This window comes from Hyalella azteca, unplaced genomic scaffold (genome assembly GCF_000764305.2).
Source record: "Hyalella azteca isolate HAZT.00-mixed unplaced genomic scaffold, Hazt_2.0.2 contig15609, whole genome shotgun sequence".
NCBI lineage: Eukaryota > Metazoa > Arthropoda > Malacostraca > Amphipoda > Hyalellidae > Hyalella > Hyalella azteca.
This window is the reverse complement of record NW_025945452.1, coordinates 9095-18188: the sequence shown is the minus strand read 5'-3', so window position 1 is coordinate 18188 and position 9094 is coordinate 9095.

The following is a 9094-nucleotide window of genomic DNA, read 5'->3' as shown; positions in this document are numbered from 1 at the left end:
TGCATAAATACCTTGTGTGTGTAACTTGTGTATGTTTAGACTGTGTAGGTGAAGCCCGTGCAGATGTAGCCTGTGTAGGTGTAGCCCGTGAGTGTTTTACTCGTGTACGTGTCGGCTGTACACATGCTATACATGGCGTAATTGCAAGAGAGTACAAACTTTATAGCTCATTCTTTGACGGCAACAATTATTGCAGCGTATCAAATGAAACCCTCATTTTTTACCGAAAATTCCAAGAAAATCTTGAGAGGCTTTCTAATGAAATTCTTGAGCTAATATTTAAAATTATATTTTCGAAGACAATGAAAGAGGCAGCGACCGAAACAACACAGAAAATAATCTCTAACGTCACAAAACTCGTCGGCATTTCGCGGTTGGAAAGCGAAACCCTTTGAAAGTTTCTTATAAAGCCAAAGCGCGGGAAAAAACTTTGACTCAAGAAAGTTTCTTGCGTGCCTTCGTTAAACTTTAGCTTTAATAAAATCGAAATAAAACACTTAGTACAAACACGAATGATCTACAGAAATTGTTGCGAAATTTAGAGTCTACATGTATAAAATTTGCAGCTATTATCACTATTATCACTTATATTGAATGCGTCTACTAAACAAATATACAGAAGAAACATTTTTTTAAGAGAGCACATAGTTAGCAAAAACTCAAAAGTTATTCAATCAACACCGGCTCTCAGTAACAATTTTAACAATAGATTCTCGTTTCACGATACACAAATCAATACCATTGAACGTTATTTTAATGTTGCAATGTATTCATTAGTAGCGAATGACATTCGTCAAGAATTCCAAGAAAAAATGCATGGCAAGTTTTTATAAAAAACAGCATATCGATACTAATTACCAATAAAAGTGATCACATGAAACTTTAAATCTAGTCCAAGTCCGAGGGATAAAAAGTAGGCAACATAACAGATACAATTGATGAAAAATGCGTAGAGAAAAATATGAAGTAGTTCCAGCAGTTAAGCTGGTACAATTTTGCCGATATTAAGAATTAACTTTAAAACACGCGAGAAAAGAGGCTAGCACGATGCATATGTTCTAACTATACTAAACTAAATAATAAGTTCAAATACAGTCACGTAAAATCTACATTAATTATCTTCCGTTTAAACTTTAAATTTACTTAACAAATAAATAATCAATTCAAACTTCCTAATTTCTTCAAACCATATCTATGAACTTTATAAAAATTATTCCGTTAAGTAATTCAAAATTTTTCAATATTCAATATATTTAGTTATTTAGTTCGTGATCCGGGTCAACATTCGTGCTCGACACCAAATCTCCCTGCTTCGTTTCCGATGGATTTGAAATTTGCCTCTTAGGCAAATTTCGTGTCTCATTCGTTTTTCAGTTGTCATCCGCCGGCTTTTTTGCGGCTTGCTCGTTCCTTGATCATGTCAAATTGTCAAATTAGTATTTTATTTTCGTGCCATTCGTATCGCATTCATGCTGCCGAGGACGATTACAGGGCAAGACGTCGTGAAGCGGCCGGCAACTCCGATCAAAACTCCCGTTTAATAGCGGTATGCAAGGGGACGCTCGTCTGAATGAATGCCATGGAAATTATACTGGCAGACTGTGAAGGGCGCGCTGTTTCCGTGGTCACGGTTAATGCAAGCGCGATTAGTAGGCTTGTGATGAACAGTTCTTTAAAAAAAACGTTTTATTCTATTAAGCACATGGTATGGGAAGAGAATTAGTTATATGAACCTGATTTATTTTAAAGAACCCAAGTATTTTAACGGAATTAGACATTGAAAAATAATATTTATTAAAGAACCTAAACCTTTCAATTTTAAGAGAATAGGACATTTGAACAGCAAGTATAATAAATAACTAAGTATTCATTGCTAACCTCGGATTGCTACCAATTTCAAACGACTAGTTGACAGATGATAATAAAAACTCAACAGTGTTTATACCTCACTGTACAATTATTGGCATTAAAGACGGAAAAATNAACATTCACACACAAAAAATTCAATACGAACCACGGTCGTGAATTTAAATTTTGAGATTTACATGATGAAAGCGGTTAATTGAAATGAGGCATATTCGAAAGTTATATTATAATAACAGTAAATTGAATCAATAAGAGACGAGTTATCGATGGAAGCAGATAGTTGAAAACATGTGTGAAAATTTATACGATACCAGCAGTGGTAAATATGAAATATAGGTGGAGAGTTATATTATATCTGCGGTGAATTGGAATGCTATGTAAAGAAATGTATGATAACGGTGAATTTAAATGATAATTTGAGAGTTATCTGATGATAACGGGAATCGAAACAGGCATGCGAAGGCACATACCCTTTCAGTGATATGTTGAGATTGTGGGACGCAAACAGCATATACAAGTTTCGCGATTATCGAAACCACCCTTGAATTATCACAATACAGATGGACGCAAATTACGCTGGACTAATACAAAACACCTCAGACACAGAATCACACATTTTAGTGGAAAATATCGGTGAATGCTCATGAGGAAGTCCCGGTCAATGGCGACTCTAAACCTAAACGGTAATGAAAACTTTTAAACTGTGACCAACGTATCGCAGCGCTTGTCCGTCCCACCAAAACAATGCAATCCAGAATTTCATGAGAAATCTCTTCGCATCGAATAATCTTAAAATGAGCTACAATTGAAAATACAGCGACGTGTCTCTAATGCAACAAAAACCTTGAATAAAATTGGACCAGGAGAACCAGAGGCGCGTGGCCAGATTGGCACGGTCAATTTCTGAGCTCAGGAACACTGTAGTTTGTAGAGAAAAAAGCAGTGGAGACTTACTGAATAATTCATGAAGGCGAGCTAGCTTTATGAGCGCTCCTGGGGCTTAAAAGAGTGCACTAGTGGGGCAGCAAAACACAAGAGCACCATGTGTGCATCACACGCACCTTGTGTGTACCACACGCACCATGTGTGCATCACACGCACCGTGTGTGTACCACAAGCACCATGTGTGCACCACACGCACCATGTGTTCTTCACACGCACCATGCATGCACCACACGCACCATGCGTCATCGAATGCAGTGCATTATAACTTCATTGAAATTTATCATATGTTTCATCTCGGAATTCTGTTTAACGGCACTGAAACTTCCAACACACAATCAGGTCCCGGGGGCCAAGGTTACCGCAGTCATGCCCATGTAAGCATGAACGAGCTTGAGCGCATACATTTTAAACACACGCAGACATCGTATATTGTGGGGGCTGTGGAGTGGATGTGTCGCAGAGTCGGATGTTGCATGCATGAATGAGTAAAAATAACGCGCATGTGAGGATCTGGATCATAAGAATAAACTAGGATAATTTCGAAGAATTTTATATCCTCTGTCTACGGATACCTTAACCGTATTGTACGCTAGTCGTATCATATTCCATGTAGCATCCACCCAAACTTATCCAACGGTTTGAATCTTGGCACATTTTGTACATCAACAGCTGTAAACTGGCCACGACCAGCGGTGGCATCAGCTGCCAGGCATCAGTAACTGTGTACATCAACAGCTGTAAACTGGCCACGACCAGCGGTAGCATCAGCTGCCAGGCATCAGTAACTGTGTACATCAACAGCTGTAAACTGGCCACGACCAGCGGTAGCATCAGCTGCCAGGCATCAGTAACTGTACATCAGCAGCTGTAAACTGGCCACGACCAGCTGTAGCATCAGCTGCCAGGCATCTGTAATTGAGCTTCTAATGGTCATTTACTGCGCAGGGTCGAGGGCTGCAGGCGAGGGCCCAACACAACAATTCAGGGCACGGATGCAAGCTTTATACTCAAGGAAGCGGTCGTTCTGGAAATATTGTCCTCATTAATATTACAGACATTTTCCTCCCAGATTAACCAAAAATGTACAAAATTTCGCTGAATTTCAAACAAGTGGCATATAAAGCCTCAATTGCCCTATTGTTTGATATTTCACTCAACAATTAACCCGTGGTAAGGATATGCGAATACAGGTAATAATATTATTCTCAGACTGTAATATCATAATTAATTAATATTAATATCCAATGCTTGCGGACCATAATGTGCGTGCATTGGCAGGCAAGCCATGCAGAGGCGCCTAAGGGCCTAACCTAACCAAACCTAACCCGACCTGACCTAACCTAACGTAACGTAACCTAACCTAACCTTACCTAAACTAGCTTAACCTAATCAAACCTAACCTAACCTATTCTGACCTGACCTAACCGAACCTAACCTATCCTGACCTAACCTAACCTAATGTAACGTAACGTACCCTAACCTAACCTGACCTGACCTAACCTAACCTAACTCGGCCCCGGACGGTCACGCGCACCTGCTAAACAAGCGCAGCAGCAATAGGCACTCGTCTCAATTGCTGTGAATCATAGTCACCTCGTCGGCGGTCACTTCAAAACTGATAGATGGCCGTCCATAATTCGAGAGCTGATGATATGAGGAGAATAATATTGAAAGCTTAGACTTTAGTTACTGTCATGTCGTCGAAATTTCAATAATTTAATTTAATTTCTACAAATGCCGGTAGATACGTGGCAACTTGGTGGCCATGATCGGCCACTGATTAATTTTTACGAACATAATATTTTACCAATATGTACAAATGTCGCAGATATAATAAGTGCGAATGGAGTGTATAAGTGCGCAATAATTCAGTGTCGATGCTTTCATTGCATATTCTCTAGCAAAGTCAAATAGAAGAACCAGGAACTCAAGCAGAAATAAAACAATTAAATTGGAGACAATAAAGCTCGAGAGAGAGTTAAATGTTTCCTACCATCACATAAGAATGTAGAATTATCGAAAGCAATGAACTCATTGTGTGTAAATTAATCGAACAGTAGTGAGTGATGAATGTCAGTTATAAGGGGCCGCTGTAGCTCCAAAGAAGCTGGAATTCATTGAAGAGAGTCTCGCTAATCCTTGTCCTCATTCACATTCATGAATGTAAAGACCATCGCCGGCAAAACGACAATTTTACGACCACCTTCGGAACTGCGGCAGCGAAGACCGTTCGCCGCCAAGCGCACCATAACGAATAGAACGAATCAATGGCCATAGCACGGCTCAATTTGATTAAAATTACATAATTTGATATCTGAGCCAAATATGAGTCGGCTACCATCGATAATGAAGGGCAATCGACTATTCTTACTCTACTTCAAATTCACTTCCAGTAACTGAGTTGACAACCGATTGAATTGCCACCGATTATTTTATTAATGAATTCGCGAATAACCGATTTTATTATTAACGAAAACAATTTCAGAAAAACAGGCCAGCATTATAGTACGCCAAGAATTAGTGTCATTAATGTAGTGGTCAATTTCCAAACGCCGCGAGGCTCGAATTTACCAAGAAAACAAGTCTATGAATAATCACAAGATTGCCAGTGGCCGGTAAAATGTGAAGCGGGTCGTTAATTTCTATCATGCAGAGCTCGAATCCTCTGTAAGAAACGATATAAATTCAGTGATTTGAAATACCCAGACAGAGCAAGCACCCGCGTTATTAAATGACGATCCCGAAAAGTGGTTATTGGTCGACCATTATTGGGATCTGGTCACGCAGCTGCGACAATCGTCGGTAATGGCAAATTCCTATTTGGACCGAATTCCGGAATTTCAGGATATTGCAAAAAGGGTTGCGACGCTAAAAGGTGTTTATAGTCGAACTTTTACCATTAAGAAAAAAGTCGGGCAATGGAAATCCACAGAAAAGATGAAATCTGTGATATAAAAAAAAAAGTTAAAGTAGCAATAGGGAAAAGCTTTTTATGACTTGAGGAAGAACAAATGAAGCCGGCAGGAAGGGAAGTTGGCTTAGAGGAAGTTTTAGTGAACTCATGCCGATGTATACGATACGGCCAAAAATTCCCAGTTCCCGCTTAAGGACGAATCAAGTTGGAATTGAATTCGGGATTGGAATTACGGGCGTCGATGGCGGTCGCGTTCTTAGCCCTTGTTGAGGCAGGCGCTGGAAATGTTTGGGAAACAAAAAATCCACGTTTTAATCCGAGGTCAACCGCAAGCAATTATTCGACGGAACGTGGAGCTTCAACTTATTTTCATGGTGTGAAAACGAGGATGCTTGGATTTTCACATGCAAAAAATATTCATATTCTACATCAAAACATGATGTCGATTTCTGATAATTTAGTCAATACAATTTTTTTTCATCGAAAATATTTACCACATTATTCATGGTAAGCATTATGAGCTCTATAAGTTATATGCATGTATCGTGAAAAACAGGACAGCAGCTTATGCTATCGGTGAGAAAAAATTCCAGTGGAAAAATGTCCACTTCACGAAACAATGAAACAAAATGAAATCATTAAAACTATATTTTCTTGGTATTCTCAATCAGTACCGATGTTGATAATACCACAAAATTAATCATATTAAATCACCTAATTATTTTATACGACTAGATGGCAAGAGTTCAAACTTCTTCGCATTAATATAGTACGTCGCTCTGGTAAATACGTGATACTAGTGTCGAGCGAGAGCGAAGTGAATAAACTGTTATTTATACAGATGAATAACTAGCAAAAATAGAGCCAAGACAAATCTGCACTAATAAACAGGCTTTTTATACGAACAACATAGAAGGCCCACCGAACATCATGTAATCCCAGGCACCAACGTTGAATGTAATGAACTCAAGTGAAAAACCGCACTGCATTTCAAGATCACTAGTGTTCACATATATTCGTTTATAAATAAGTGTCATAAATTTGATAATTCATTGATATATTATATCGTATTTTATTATAATTATTTTTATTGTTCACAACACTTATGCAAAAAGTGGCACTTGAAGTCAATTGTTTTCAATTTCTCGAAGGTAGGTTTTCTAATAATGGCATACATCACGCGCATAAATGCATTCTTCATTGTCATGATTCATCGTGGGCAAAGAGACAGAAAATTTATCACACCATTTCTCGCCTGCAGATGAATTAAGTCCCGGATGACATTTTGTGATGAACAACAGTCCAGCTTATGATGCTTATTGAATATAATAGGCGTTTTATGCGCGGCCGGCTGACGTCCCTAGAGTGGCCGTCGATAATCAGTCAATGATTTATAAGAAAAAAGATATGACACGAAAATTTGTTGAAATAATAGTTCCGAATGTCATACGGAGATAGCGGATGGCAGACTGCCGGCCATAGCAAGACCAGCAATAGCTCGACAAAAATTTTGAATAAGGTTTGAACGTAAAATGATTATTCATTATCTTAGTCTCGGAGACTAGGCCTTGTAACGAAAATTATTTTAACAGAATATCATTGAAGAAAACATCATCAATCCTTTGATAGATTTTTTATCAGGACTTCCAGAAGAAAAATTTGCGACCAAAATTTTGCAAAGAATAAGAGTACGATACAATTAGTCAACGTGAAATATCAATTATTCTATTTATCTCTGAATTTACTTCAGCAAAATAAGATGAATTTACTTGACATAGTCTTTGCTTTCATAACGTGAAAATATCAATAAAAAATACAGGAGCAAAATACGAAGATAGCAGAAAGTTAGATAAATGAAATAAACATTTGAGAAAACTGCTCAATGGCTCAAGAAAAACGAGAAAACTCCAACATAAACGTTCATAAATGTAAGAAAGTTTAGCAAAAATATACGATAATTAAATTTTAAAGTCGCACCCTGACTGTAAAAAACGATTTATTTTAAAGCGAAAACGTAACTGCCGTCTATTCGTAGAAAGCAAGGGATAATAGAAAGGCAACTTAAAGACATTGCAATGTAAATGGAAAAATTCAAGTGGGGGCTGCTAACTGCATGACCATACAGAAATATACAGGCCTAAAAACCAAAATTCAAGAAATATGAGAAGCGCAAGGCAAATATCGGATCTTGAAGCAAGCCTGGAGCCGATGGCGCCTTGTTTTTGACCGTAGGCGCGCTCGTTGCAAGTGTCGCGGCCACGGCACTTGAGGCAGAGCAACAGCCTTATCAGGCAAATTTACTTGCNTCTGCACACGTTAAAGTTTATAACAGTTATCATCTATTTCAGATAAATTTTTAAATAAATTATTATACATCATTGTGAGTTCTTCGTACATTTCCCATACTTATCAGTTCCATTTTTCAGTCATTGTATACATGCATTTTCAGTAAAAAGTAACATTCCTTATCATCCAGTAAATATTGAAAAATAGACGCAGCATAAATATATGTCCTTAGGTACTCATTAGAATTAACAGTGGGTAGTAGTTATAAATAAAATCTATGTTTTAACAAAAAAAATTTGCTCTCAATACTCGGGAAATTTTTTGTGGTTCAGTGTCAATAGATGCTGCGAGCGTGCACAATATTTATTTCTAAAATTTAGTGCAGAAAGCTTTTAGCAGGAGCGATTACATACAATGTATATTTCTTAGAACAAATTGATTTTCTCCGTATTCAGAAAATGTTTTGTGCTCAAGTCTCAATAAACGCGGAGAGGGAGCACAATATTTACTATTAATATTTTCGTGTAAAAACATTAAGTAGGAGCGATTACACACAATTTATATCTTTAGAACGAATTAATTTTGTTCGTAGTAAGAGAATGTTTTGTGCTCAAGTCTCAATAAATGCTGAGAGCGAACACAATATTTACAAATAATATTTTCGTGTAAAACCATTAAGTATGAGCTATCACATAGAATGTATATTTTATAAAATAAATTAATTTTCAGCGTACTAAGAGAATGTTTTGTGCTAAGTCTCAATAAATGCTGCGAGCGAGCACAATATTAATTATTAATCTTTTCATATCAAATACTAAGTGAGAGCAATTACTTATAACATATATTTTTTAAAATAAAATAATTTTCTCCGTACTAAGAAAATGTTTTGTGCTCTATGCTCAATAAATGCTGCGTACGTCGTAACCGAGCATGCATATACAGCGCCTCATGAGGCCGGGATTTGCCTTCACAAGAGGCTCATATGGCAGGCTTTTACTGACGTCTGCTGCGTTATTCCCGCACCAGCGACTACTAAACACACCATAAAACCTCTGTGTCAACACTTAACACGGCAAATACAAT